Below are 15,219 nucleotides of genomic sequence, written 5' to 3' on the forward strand. Positions count from 1 at the left end.
AAAAGCATAAGAGAATAATTAACATTAGAATTTATAGTTTTAAACTAAAACCACAAGACTAACTTGATTTGCTGCACATAAATGCAATCAGCACTTTAGCTCCTTAGAAGGCTTTTGTCCAGAATCAAACCATATTATTATTTTTATTTTTTGTGAGTACTAACATTTTATATCTTAGGCTTTTATATTGTAAACAAATCATGGTATTCCTTCCTCAAATGTTGTCTAATAATAAAGATAACAAAGTTAATGAAGACTACACAGTCAGAATGGATTATTATTATTATTATTATTCACAATGGTTCCTTGAATTTCATGTAGATAGATTTCATATCTGTATATGTTGGCAAGGAAAACACAGTAGGGTTTTTTCTGCGTGTAAGTGGGGGGGTTTGTTTGTTTGTTTGTTTTTTCATTTCATTTAAGAGCCAAAGGAGTTCAGTCTGATTATTTGTACAGAAAAGTACACTTTGTGCTGAAAATAAATATAATAGTTTTGTGGCAAAATGCCTCAGCTGCAATTCCAAAACTCAGACAAAGTCTGTGCAAGAAGGAATGTGGGCAGGAAAAAGCTCCAGAAAGAGAGAATAGTGCAAATGATCAAAACTTCTCTAAACTGTGGAGAAACATAGAGGAGGCAGAAAGGTAAATCATTCTTTGAAAAGCTTTTCTATTCTAAAAAAAGGTGAGCAGAAAGGCTCACATCGTACTATAAATTTCACAGCATGCACCTTAACATTTTTTAAATTTCATTTGAAGGGAGGGAGGAGAATAAATGAGAATTGTACACTTGATCATAGAAAAGGTTAAAAATAACTCTAAATTAAATACTCTAGATACTGTGCTCCCTGTTGTGCTTGCAATTTCGGACATTTACAGTTCATTAAGAACACATCTCCCCTAAAGCCAGCTGGCACCAGAGAAATCAAATACTTCATGAGTAACAGGACACAACTTCTTTGAAGTTCCTTTATCTGAACGATCATATTGAGGTGTCCTTATGAGTACTGTTCAATCACATCATGTACGTCATATGGTTTCTGAGCTTGCTGTGAAAGAGTCATGAGATTGAAAGGTAAGCATATTATAATCTTGATTTTTATTTCAGACAGATCTCCATTCTATTTTATTTTTTTTGTCTTTCAGATGTTTTTTGTTTTCCATTTTGCAATGGCTGTTGCAATGAATAAAAAAACATGTAAGCATTGCAGAAGTGTATGTTTACTGTGGAGATGGAGACAAATGATTCTGATTAGTGTCAGTTAGAGTCATATCATCATGTTAATTCTAACTGAGCAAAATAGTAGACCTCCATAGTGTATTTGAAAACACAAACCCAAAGTACATGAAGATCACTTAGAAAGTAATGCTTCCTATTTATTTCCATGGAAACTACAACAAATACAAGGAGCATAGTAACATGATTTGATAGAGCAAATTCTCAGCTACAAAAAACTATTTTTCAATATAGTCATCACCTTTAGCTATGTATTATCACCAGTGCGGAACAGGAGCCTGCATGCTGTGCTCGTAAAAATCTGCACCAGTGGAGATAACCCACTGTTTCACTGTTATAATGACTGTCATTGCTAAGAAAATGTTGCCCAGGCAGCCCAACTTTAACTGTCCTAACATCCACTGTTTGGTCTACATAAACTTTCAGCAAGCATTGATGAATGTTAATGGGTGCAATTGTTTCCACATGGAGGAATTCAGTGACACACCTTTGCTTCATAGGCACTTCCATGTCAGATGTCATTTTGTCAGACTGCCCCTCTGCTGTCATCTGTCACATTGTAACAAAATGGAATGGAATATTGGTGGGAACGTTCAACCTGCCATACTGATGCTCTGATGTTGTAAGAGAACATGATAAAATAGGACACAGTACTTTCAGAGCAGCCCTCATATAACTTAACTAAAACTACCACGTGTTATCTCTCAGCTAATTCCAAAATCATACATTAATGATAACATCAGAGAACTGAACCACAGAGGCAGGCTCAATTCATAGCACACGGATGCAGAATTAAATGCCTCTGAAGATTAAAGATGACCGGTGACAGAAATGTTATTGTTTAAGTAAATGGGAGGACAGATTCATAAGTGTGAAGACAGCTGCATGTAGACTTCTTGGTTCTTCGTCTCTAATGTTGCTTACTAGATCAGACAAAAAGTTCAAATAAAAAAAAAATGGGCGGACAAAAACTGCAAAAGAGCTTAAAAAATTTGCCATCTGCCCAGCTTTATTCCCATTCTAATGAGTATCCAGTCGCTTCTGCCAAGCCGTGGTTTATTCTTGTGAATAAAAAGGCAGAATTTTGAAGCAAGTTTAGAGAACTTGTGTAAAGTGATGTGATTATAACAAGTGCACAAGATAAAATTTCATCAAGTAAAAATATTTTGTGTAGAGAGTGGAATAAGTATAAATTATATTCCTTTTGGAAATCTATCTAACCCTCTTGGGAAACGTGAGGCAAGATGTCTCCTTTTTGGGTCTGACTCAAGAAGATAATTAAAAAAAGAAAGGTAAACTGCAAATCTGGTAATAGGAAATTACTGAAAACAGCTCATTAGTCATCTTGTTGTCTGTTTCCACTCTGTCACAGCTTCAGCCAGAGCCATTAGCATGCACCAGTGCACTCATGCATTGAACACCTACAGTATGTGCTGGAGTCGTTTGGAAGGCAGCCACAGGATCCTAGAAATTTCAAATGAAAGCATGGAACTGGAATGGAAACAAATTCTGTGAAATGAATGAAGAAACAAAAGCTCCTCATGACAAAATGCCTCTCTTGAGCTCAGCTACCAGCCCTTACCTTCATTATTACTTTCAGAAGATTTCATGGATTTGAAAGCATGCACATTCGTTTTTGTGCATTTCTGAGAAGAGATATTTTGGCAGGAGGAAGGTTTCAGCTTTGAGTTTATCACCTTTTTTTGTTTTTGTTTTTTTCCCTTTCCCAGCTTCATTTCTTGCAGACGCTGACACATCACTATTTCTGGCCAGAAAAGCAGTCTATTGTCTTCTTGCAGAGAAACAGTGCCAGTATTACACTTTAGATTGACTAGTGGGGGTGCTCTGAGAACATGTTGGCTAAATTTTCTGTCCTCTCCTTTGGACACTCTATTTAAACATGATGCATGGCGCAGTGCCTAGATGTGCTAGGGATTTTTCCTTACCTCCTCCCCTCTCCTCCATGGGCAACTATGTGCATAATTAATTCTACTCATTACCAATGAAATTTCCTTTCTTTCTCAGTAGAGGTCCTCTATCTGTTATCCCTTTCACTAAATCACTAACTCTAAATCTTTCAGTAGTGAAGTACTGAAAGCTGCACTCTGCCTGAGCCCTCTAAAGCATAGTAAAATATCCTTCCAACTTTCACCATTTCTATTTCCTCCTTTTCCATAAAGCCTAGATCTAAGCATTTTATGTACCGCCAAAATTTGCAGGCACGAATCCCTTGTCATGTATATTAAGATATACTAGGATGTACAATGCAACTTAGAGGAGAGTGTAATGTGGTTCCATCATATCGGAAAAGTCATATCGGCCTGCTGAAGTTCCCACTGACTGGAACAGTGGAAACATAGCCACCATTTTCAAGAAAGGAAAAAAGGAAGATCCAAGGAACTAGAGGTCAGTCAGTCTCACCACTGTGCCCAGCAGGATCAAGGAGCAGATCCTCTTGAAGCCCTACTAAGGCACATGGAAAAAAGAGGAGGTGATTTGTGGTAACCAATATGGCTTCACTAAATCCAAATAGTTCTTGACAAACTTGGTAATCTTTTATAATGGTGTTAGTGTGTCGGAAGAAAAAGAAAGAGCAACTGACATCATCTACCTGGATGTGTGCAAAGCATTTGACGCTGTCTGCATGACATTCTGGCCTCTAAATGGGAGAAAAATGGATTTGATGGATGGACTACTTGCCGGATATGGAATTGGCTGGATGGTCACAATCAGAGAGTTGCAGTCTACAGCTCAATGTCCAAGTGGAGATCAGTGATTAGTGTCAATCCTCAGGAATAAGTGCTGGGACTAGTGCTATTTAACATCTTCGTAGGCAAAATGGACATTGGGATCGAGTGCACGCTCAGCAGGTTTGCAGGTGATATCAAGATGAGTGGTGCAGTTCACACTCTAGTGGAAAGGGATACCATCCAGAGGGACCTGGACAGGCTTGAGAGGTGGGCCCATGCCAACCTCATGAAGTTCAACAAGGCCAAGTGCAAGTTCCTGCACTTGGAATGGAGCAATCTCAGGTACAGAGAGAGGTTGGATGGAGAATGACAGGGGAGCAGCCCTGAGGAGAAGAATCTGGGGGTTCTTGATGAAAGACTGAATGTGAGCTGACAGTGTGCATTTGCAGTCTGGAAGGCTGACAGTATCCTGGGTTGCATCAGGAGAAGCATGATCAGCAGGTCAAGGGCGGTGTTTTTGCCCTCTATCTACTCTGGTGAGACCTGACCTGGAATACTGTGTCCAATTCCAGGTCCTTCAGCACAAGAATGACATCAAGTCATTGGAGTGAGTCCAGAGAAGGACCATGAAGTTAATCAAAGGGCTAGACCACCTCCTTTACAAGGACAAGCTGAGAGAGCTGGGGCTCTTCACCCTAGAGAAGAGAAGGCTCTGATGGGAGCAGTTTCTCTGATGTGTTTCTAGTACAGTTGTGTTAGCCTCTTGTTTGCTGAGTTGAACAAACCAACTTTTCCTAATCTTCTTTCATAAGATAAGGCCATCTGAAGATACATTTTTGCATGATCTTGGGAACTGTATGTGCTAGTCTGTCACCCCAAATAGAGGGCTCTGAGCAGGGCAAGTTTATCTAAGATTTCTACACCAGGCAACTAAGTGCTTAGCTCTAATCAAACTTGCCTGAAATTCGGACTTTTCCTTTATCTTTTTTAAACGTGTTCAAAAGGAGTATGAAAGCTGACTAACTCACTGTGGAAACTCTTGGAAAAAAAGTATGAATCTTCAGATGGAAATAACAGGGGCTTTGAAAATCAGCCTAGAATTAGGTTACTTATTTCCATGGCAACACTGGTACATGGGTTGTTAGAAGGATGACACCAGATTAAAGTTCCAAACAATTTTTATCATACCAGGCCTTAGAAAACAGGCAAAAGATGACAGTTTTTGTTTTTATTTTTCCTGCAGCAACACATGTACATTGTTCACTCTGCAACCTCAATGCAAAATATAACGAGGCTACACAAAGACATCAAATTTCCAGAAGATCCAGAATTTAATAAAATAAAGCATCTCTATGATGTCTCATTCTGGGAAAGAATTTTGGAAAGAAAATTTATGCAGTGTAGTATTATTCAGTAAAATCAATTGATATCTGAACCATGTGTAGCATACAATTAGTTGAGCATCATCTAATCATCTGTTAGATGATTTGAGTAGACAATAATGGCATTTGAGAAAACAACCTAACAGAATCCTGTTTTCATTTCTACTAGTGGATGAGTAGCAGTTTATATGTTGGTCAGTATAGTAAAAAATCAAAGTTAAGCGAAATGCTGTAAAAATGAGAATTGAAAGATAACTATGCAGTCTCCACAAATTCAGGACCTTTGCATATTACACTGTATCTATAGATGGCAGTTTTGCACACATCATGAAAAGCATCTCTTAGGGTAAATATGAGGCTGAGAGCCTAAAGGGTATCCTTGACTTACTAAATCAATGCACATAAAGACAAATAAACTCCCAGAGCATTTTCAATATCATGTAGTTAAGACTACAAGAAGGCCTTATATTCAGCAGTGCTGCTTACCTGAAACTTCATCTACCTTCTTCTGACTACAAAATATTGCATGTTCCTGATGACTTTTACAGCTGTGCATTGTGCTTCAGTTAACCTGCCAAGGAAAACAGACACAGATATGCACCAGTGGGAGGGAAAACAAACAAACAAACAGAAGGAGAACTATGTTAGTGTTATCTTAATGATATCTTAAGATGTTGACTTTATGCACCAAATCTACGAATAAATTTTAAGATCATAATGCAGAATTGTAGCATAGAACACTGTGTGCCCATGTGCATTTTGTTCTGATTCTTTACCCTCTTGTATATTGTGGTTATAAGAATATAGACATGGTATGTGAGATAATGAAAGTAGGTGTACAAAGATAATACGTGTGGAGGGGATTAGACAGGATTACTGTCAATGCATACAACTGGCATCAGTCTGAAGAATGTGAAATGTTTATAGAACCATGACTGCATTCCTCATTTTGCTTTTATTGAGTGGTTGCCCATGAGATCTGCACAGAAAACAAGTCCTTTAAAAAGTACTACTTAAATAGAATTTTAGAAAGAATTTTAAAAGAATTCTCTAGGAAGTAGAAAAGATAAAGCTTAGTACCAGGAAAACTGGAACTTGACATGCCATTTGGACTTATGTGTGTGCATGTGGCTGTCTGTGTTGGTACTCAAACACAGAACTTGTAACTTACCTATAGGATTTTACCCAGAGGATAGTGTATTTGTGCCACATCAACTATGCCACGTTACTGGAGATGAGTGTACCACGCAATTAACCATCTCACCCTTTACCAATGAAAAATTTTGGCAGCGTTATGAGGAAGAATGAATTTGGCAATTATAAGAAAAAGAATTTTATTTGATGACTGACTCCTTCTCCATGGGATTTTTCATTCATTTAAAGGGAATGAACTAAGAAAAACAAAATCTGACTTCCAAGGAAACAGCATTGATAAGAAGCCTGTGTTTCATGCAATCATCGTCTCTGACATGTGATGATAGCCCCAGAAAACTTGCCAGCAAGTTTCAGTCTCCTGAAAATACAGCCTGCTGCCTCCTACCAGGGCACCTAACTGGGAAAAAAGAAGCACTGGCTCAGTCACATATTTGGATGTCACGTTTTGGAGATGAAGCCTTTAAAATGTGGAAAAAGCACAGTGTATTATTTCAAAATGATGTAATTAAGATATAAAGAGGGCTTTTATTTAAAAATGAATTATATTTCAATTTTTATACTTTCTCTTTAATAAAATCAGCATTTCTGATTGGAGTGAGGTGCAACAATCACATAATGTGTGTTTGTTTAAATAAGCTTTAAGCAGCATTTTGTTGCTGTTTCTATTTGATGTCCCTGTTTAATAATTACATACATGCACAAATATGGCTGAAATTCAAATGCTTCTATTACATAAATCCTTACATTTCACATACTTATGTATAATCAGACACATACTCATGTATGTACACTCAGACAAGCAGGGTGAGTACGATTAAAAAACTTCTTGTATACCATCAACAGCATTGTTAAGTACCAATCTTTCCATTTGTGTAAGCCCATCAAAGGCATTTCAGAGTGTCACTGAAGGCTCACCAGTAGTTTAGCCTGCAGGACCTTTATTATGGAGAAAGAAAAGCTCTCAGCTTGACAACAAGGCCCCAGCAGAGCTCCTGGGGCTGGTGACAAGAAAGAATGGAGACAGCATTCTGCTTGTAAATGGTACGTATTTGATAGAGAAATCTTTGTCAGTCAACCCATACTAAGGATACTTCATACATATATAAAACCAAGGAATCATATATAAAAATACAAGTTTAAGGTTTAGCCTATCTGCTTTGTGTGCCAGTAAAAATAAAAACTTTAAACTATCCTCTAGATATAACTGACGTGAAATTTCATATATGTACTTAAGAGGTTTTTTTGTTTGTTTGTTTCTTGTTTCTTCTTTCTTTTTTCTTTTTAAATGTAATCTATATAAATGGTTAATAGATTGTTTAAACAGGCTCATATAGATAAGCTGATCAATGTCAGAAATGGAAATGAATCAGGGCATTCATTTACTCCTAATTCCATCCTTCGGCAGAAATTGGGCTTCAGTATTTGGTCTCCAATGTTTCTTTAAGTTTGCCTTGCAAGCAGACACACAATTGAATACACTTTTAAGACAAAAATGACAGTTATTTGTGAACTACAACAGAAAGAAAACTAGATCTAACTAAAGGGAAAAAAAAAAAATCACAAAAAACCCAACAGATTTTAATTCAAATTTTGTATTAATATATGTGGATATGCTACCTTAATCGCAACTTTAAATCTGTAAGAACCACAATGTCAGCTAGCAACTCGCTGATGAGTTACCTTCCTGCTCAGTGTAAAAGACAGAGCTATCCTCCTAACAGGTTTAGTGGCAGTGTGGCTAGCTACAGCTCTAAATATTTTCAGAGATTTTAGTCAATTTTTTGTTTCCTAGCTCTGATTCCTAGGATTAATAAATGCATCTATTATTGTCCAGGTTACACTTGTCCAATAAATGGAGTCCAATATATTTATCCCAATATATTTATCCCAATATATTTATTCTGCTGATCTTTACATCTTAGCTCAGTAAATTGGATAAAGCAAAATCCTTTGAGGATATCAGTCTATAATATGTTAGAACCATGGAAAAGGCTAGAACAAAGGTCAGAGATAATTTAGGTTGTGTTTCCGTAATGCTCAAGAGAAGTACAACAATGCTTGCAGTGAATCTCCTAGATATTTTGGGATATGCAATTCCTGAAACAACAGTGTAGGGGGACTGTAGTGAACACCACAGTTGCATACCCTTCTGCATGCTATTTTGTACTGACAGCCGATAGAAATGTCCAGATGCTTGCAAGTATTATGCCACAGATGTGAAAATTTAACTCCTTATATAGCTCTGGTTCTGAAATGAAATCAGTAAGACCTGACTTTTGCTCTAAACAGGAATAAAGATGGGTCACTACACCTCTGCCCCTATGGGAGGAGCCATGCTCTCCTGCATCTGTGCAGCAGAGGGCACACACACACAAAGAGCGTGTGTACATCAAACTGATTTTAATAGTTCAAAAGCTTTACCCACAAAATCAAGCATAAACTTTACACCTCCTTACGGATGTTACTATTAGGTGGGGCAGTTTTGTGTATGCTTTTGTGTAGGTTCAATTATAAAGAATATGATTAGAATTGTGTCAGCAGACAAGCAGACAACAGAATGCTTTCCCATATTTTAAGCTTAGCAACATGTCAGGTCTTGTAAAAAAAATCCCCCAACTGGATTCAACAAGTGATCAGGACTTTTAAAAATTATTAGAGTATAAAGAAAAAATAATAGTGGAAGCCTATAACCATCTGTAATAATGAAGCAGCACATATTTGGATTCATAAACAATACTGACATCATCTTAACTATGTCTACCAAGAGGACCAAAGCCTTGAGCCATTTTGCCAAAAGCATGTGTTCCTTGCCTTTCCACTAATAGGTTGCTCAGAAGGATACTCAATTTTAAGAACAATCAAAGCTGTTCTTAACTACAGTGAGTCTTTCCTGGTTTGGCTTATGAATACCAGGTCTATCATATCAATGTGGTAGGGCCAGGAAAAAGAAGATAGGGAGTGGGTGGAGGACCTGGAACCTGTGTGCTATAAGCAATCCCACCCTGCTTCAATGTTGAGTAACTATCCAGAAACCGTGCTAGTGGGTGAGGGGGAATGGGGCCCCTCTTGCTTGGCTCGCTCAGCTTTCAGCTCTGCAGATGCTGAGCATGACTTTGAGGTTGCAGAGCCTGGTGGGACTGCAGCATGCCAAGGAGGCTCTACAGCCCCAGGTCTGATTCTCTGCTTCTGTCTCACTATGAAAAGTCACTGCCTCTAGCTTAAAAACTTGGATGTGTTTAAGACTTTTCCCCTCAGTTGTAGCAAGGCAGTAGCCTAAGCCAAAGAAGTCATACATGTTCAGTTTAAAATAAGAAGGAAAGAGGTACGACTAAATACAAACTGACTCTGGAAACTAATCTCAGGGATTTTTATTTCTTCTGTTTTTATACACCATTCTGTTTGTTGAAAGTTAGTGTTAGTTCAAAGCTTGTATTTTTCTTCTTATTTTGTATGGAGTCTGATAACTTTCAGACTAACTTGCTTTGGAACAGACAGAGAATATTTCAAGAGAAAAACAGATATGGATCTGAAGCCAGGGAAAAGTAGAATAATTCCAGGTCGCACTGAAGCACAATGCAAGTCCCCTAACAAGCCTGTTATCAACCTGATTTAGCTCTCAATCCAGAATAATTTTTTAATTATTAAGAGTTCACTTAGCTGTGGAGGCAAGAGGAGCAGCTTTATTCAAATGTGATACAGAATGGCTGCAGACTGTGTGACGAGCATTCCAGGCTGCTTTTAGTGTCGTTTATTCAGATGTCGTTAATTAGAAGAGTTATTTAATGTAACATAACTGCTTTGATCTTGAACTGTGGAAAATAAAGGCCACTTCAGCAAGATCAATTACAGCTCTCTGTTCTTATTTGCAAAACTAGTTTGAGGATACACATTTAAAGTAAAAGAGAAAACACATATGAAGTTACACTAACTGTATTTTAGTACCGGTCATTGGATAATGTTTTAACTCCTGCTCAGAGTAACATTCAGTACCATCTGTTATGGAGCTGTTCAGCTGACATAGGTTGCTAAGCCAGCACAAACACTGACTGGGTCCGTGATGGCAACTGAAATATAAATAAGTTATTTGAAAAGCTCAGCCTCAATCTTCCTTTTTGTTTTCCCATTGCATTTAAAGAACTCACTTTTATCCTCCATTTCTGGGAAATAGCTTTGATTCTCAGTTGTAACTTTAGTTTTCCTTTTGTACACTTATCTCAACTGAGTTTATTAAATAAGGTATAACCAAGCCTTATTTTCACTGAAAGAATTGCTGCCATCAAAACAACCCAAAATAAAAAATATTCTTCTTACCAATAAATAAAAATTAAATTAGTATTGCTTTCAGCTAAGCAGAGCTAGAAAAAAAAAGTCTCAAAGTCTTTTAAACAGTTCAGGTTAAGAAATTGTGCAGTTTGAATTTGGTATGCAAACATCTGCAGATAGCAAACAATGATTCTGATTCCAGAGCCCATCCCAAGCCAGGACCAGTACAAAATAAATATTACAAGAGAGGTTTCCAGTCTTGTAAGTTTTCATCAAAGCCTTTTGAAGAACAGATACCTTTGGAGAATTTCCACCACTCAGATTTCTGACATTTCCTAAGATGCCATTTGTACTGGAACCTGAGAGAATATTGTATAAAATATTTACCCTTTATTCCTTATCACAATTCCTCCTTCAGCCTATCTCATCTCTATTCTAAACATATCCTTACCTGAACATTTTCTTTTCAAGTCCATGTTTGGATGAGAAAAATAAATAAAATAGAATATGCTTCTATAAAAACAGGCTTTCTGAAGGCTTGTTTGACCTCAACAAATGCTGCTGACAACCTGAATTTATGAAGGAATTGCTCATAGGTACAGCCTTGGGTAAAGGAGGAAAAAATACAAAAATGATATGTACAGGGGAGAGGGTTGCAGTCTGTTTTCTTGTTATTTTGCTGAAGGTTTTGTGGCATTTATCATCTCCATCCACTACCGTTGTACACTGCTGCCTCTCTGAATTCAATCCAGAATGTTATTTCCCTCTCTAACTTGGCCATCCTTGAAGTGAGAAAGAAAGTAGATTTCCTACAGCAAAGCTGCCAGGGGTTCAAGTGGGGAAGACTGGTTGTGTAGGAACAGAAAAAGCAGAGTTCTGAGAAGAAATGTCACTAGAAGAGGAAGAACTAAGACATCATTAATAGGGAGGAATTGGCAAAACAGCGTATTGACAGAGGAAATGCCAGTAGGATAAGCAGTGGAGTAGGGTATTTTCCTGAAGATGATCATCAACAGAATAAAAAAACCTAGAAAGTTTCTGAAAATAATTGGAGGTAGATGTAACCTGTCTGCCAAATGTGATTTAATGAGAAAAAAAATCTCCTTACACTTTGTGTTGTATTTCTTAGCTCTGGACAGCTGGAGTTTTCAGTTACAAGTTTGCTCTGTAATATTACAAGGTGGGTTTATTGAGAAAGTGGGAGAAAAACTCTGTGCTAGTCTCCTTTTAATTAAATTGCGTGAGTAATTAAGCTTACTATAGAATGTTCTCATGCCTGGGAGCCCAGCTGCTCTTGAACAATTCATTTGTGAAATTGTATCTGAGAATTAAAGGAACCTCTGGGTATTTTGGTTACATCTTTCCTCTACGTTTTGTTGGCAGCAAAATGAAAGTGTCTGGTCTCTTTTCTGCCATTTTATTTCTTCCATTCTTCCTGCCATGCCAGTACAAATCAGATGATGTGATAGGACTGTCCTTTCAATGTGGAAATACAAATACAAAAAGATATGTATGTATATTTTCTGAGCAAATTGCTTCTAGAAATTTCCACAATAGCTTCCTGACTTAGCATTGTACCATGACTACTTCTGGTACTAAGACAGCTGAAATGCCTTTGTCCCCATGCCAGTTCTCATTTGCTTAGAAAACAGAGAAATGCTGACAATGACATGGTTTTGTTCCACCTATTAAAACTACCACTATTAGAAAAGAGTATCTTTTCATTTCTACCTCATTATGACTTGATCCTTCACTGAATCACCTTTTTTAAAAATACAGGCAGAACTAGTAAACTACATCAGAGAGACGACCTCCACCAAGCTCAGGCAGCCTCCCAGCAGAAAAATGCCTTTCTGGAACCCGAACAGTGTTTGCAGAGACACAGACAAACTAAAGCAATGCTGCCTGGTTTACTCACTTCAAAAAATGCCACAATCCAAATTGTGTTTTCCTCTTTACTATATTAGCATTTATGGGAGCAACATGGTGTTGTTAATATATAGCAACGACTGAGCACTGTATTTATGCCTCAATTATTTTCTGTCTTGAGAATATAATGCCTGGCAAGGACTGATTTTCTGAAATACCAAATTGTTGCCTTAATGAAGATGAAAAAAGAGACTGCTCTGCAGGCTCAATGTAAACTGCCACTGCATTTCCTCCTAACCAGAGGTCATTTTCTAAAGCTTTCTTCCCTGTCCATTATATAAGCTCTTTCTCCTTCTCCTGAGTGCCTGAGCAACCTGTCTCGCAATTACCCTGTTTTCCCAGATACTCAGCACTGTAAGACATTACCAGCATCTCAAATCAAACAAGACCGTTAGATCATGAAGATGACCACTCAACAGTAATAGGAGATTGCGTTTCACACAGCTGCCCTTGCCCTGAGTTGAAAACCTTATTTAAGACTAAAGTAACTTTCCAGAAAGGCATCTGGCCTTTATATATAGATTTTTATATGCTGTATCAAAGCGTCTTATTTTACTTTAAGTTTGGCAGTATTCAGCTTTTAGCCTCCTCTCTCCAACCAGAGCAGAAACAATCATTTACCTTTTCCAGGTCTTTTTCCTGGAGACCCTCAGCAGTGCCAAATGTGCTGCCTCTGACCCAGCAGGGAGGCCAGGCTGCGGTGTAGGGAAGGGAGTGTATTGCTCCCTGGGGAAGCACAAGAGTCTGAAAGCATAAAATGTTTTTATAATTTTTACTCTGCCTGTGGTAAGTCATGCACACAATAATTATAGAGAATCATAATGGAAATGCTTAGATGGGCAGGAATGGAAAATAAATGGGAAGGTCCGTGTCAGAGAGGGAAAAACAGCGGAAAAAACTCTAAGAGTATTGTGGGTGCTTGTTAGGACCCTATTCATCAATATCACAGAACATTTGTGTTTAGCTTCTTAGGATGCTGATTCAGAAACTAGAAAGACAGCCTACAGTAAGGAATGCCTCCATCCAGAATGCAAAAAACCACGCCAGTCACCAAAAGACAGTGGAAGACATTAGAGAAGAGGGCAGGGTTCTTAAAACACCCTGATAAAGTAACAAAGGGCAGAGAATAAATTCTAATGATTCACAAAACTGGGCACATACATTTTCTGTTTATGAATATACATTTATAACTGTGAATCCTTGAAGCTAACTGTCTTGTAATAAAATCAATTTGTCCTCCCCTAATGTCTTGCATTGAGTTCTGATACACAAAAAACACTTTATGCCAGCAGAAATGTTTGTTGAAATCTAATTTTAAAATTAGCTTACTGTTAGTTCACTTTCAAACTCACCCTTCAAAGGCCTTGTCAACAACACATATGTTCTCACAGTTGCCTAATGACCCCCCATCACCAAAGTTACAGCCCCTTTTGGACCTCCAGCATCAGTTTTTAATACTCTTTGTGCCAAGAAAATCACAGACTCACAGAATGATTGAATCACTTCAACATTATGGGAATTGACATTTCAACAACCCATAAATATAATGATCTTCTTTTTCTTAAATATTTCTGCATGCATAAACCATTTTACAGACAACAGTGATTGTACACAGAGAAGCTCACAGAAAACTTTGAACAGACACAATTATTATTTTTTCAGGATGTATTTCATATAAGAACATTCATAATTTTTTTTTTAAATGACTCATTTGCCCAATTGCATTTACCACAGAAATTAATTTCTTCCTAAAAGCTGCAAGCAAGACCTATGCAAAATTTTCAGTGAAAACTGTTTTTCTTAGCTACTTATTGTAAGAGATTTCATTTATTTTGCTTATTGAGAATCTGCTTTTGTTAAAAAATTGTGAATTTTTACTTTACCTTCAGGGAAATGATGCAATTTATTTGCAATTTTTTCTTGCAGACTTTTAGGCTAGCCAGTGAATGTACAGAAGGAAAATGTTAATACACCAGCTAATGATGACTTACTATTAAAGAACAGGAAAAATTATTTGTTTAAAGTGAGTGAGAAAATCTGTGCTAATTTTCCTGTCTTTGTTTCCATCCTGACTCACAAGGAAAATACTTTTAAAGTTCTTATGAAACAAAACATTCTGAAAATACTGAAGTCTGAAATGACAATATTTTTCATTTTGTCCCACTTTAGTAGCCACGTTTCAAAGGGGAAATGTTTTCCTATCTTATAAAATTAATGCATTTTCTCCTCAAAGTGACTGAGATTCTACCTGAAGATGTGCTCTACCATGTGCTGCCTGGGACAGAATGATAACCACATGCCTCAGAGAAGAGGTAGTCTCCTTTATAGGATACTACTATAAGGAATTATATATATAAGATGTGAATCCTATGACACAGCAGATTAGGCTGGACAGATCCAGTTCAAATACTGGTATGGCCTTAACTACAACAATTTTCAGCTAATCAGTAGTGTTCTGAAATATGCTTGCCTCATTATTTTTTTTTAACAAATTCTGCAGATGGATTCAAAAAAAGCCACTCAAAGTTTTGTCATGGGCAAAGTCCATTCTGAAGACTTTTTT

General features: G+C 37.4%; 1 pseudogene; it reads right to left on the bottom strand.

The window, feature by feature from the left end:
• LOC146545404 (potassium voltage-gated channel subfamily KQT member 1-like) overlaps positions 1 to 15,219 on the bottom strand; it is a 241,286-nt pseudogene that overhangs the window by 206,081 nt on the left and 19,986 nt on the right.

The sequence above is a fragment of the Meleagris gallopavo genome, chromosome 1, assembly GCF_905368555.1.
Source record: "Meleagris gallopavo chromosome 1, MGAL_WU_HG_1.1, whole genome shotgun sequence".
Lineage (NCBI taxonomy): Eukaryota > Metazoa > Chordata > Aves > Galliformes > Phasianidae > Meleagris > Meleagris gallopavo.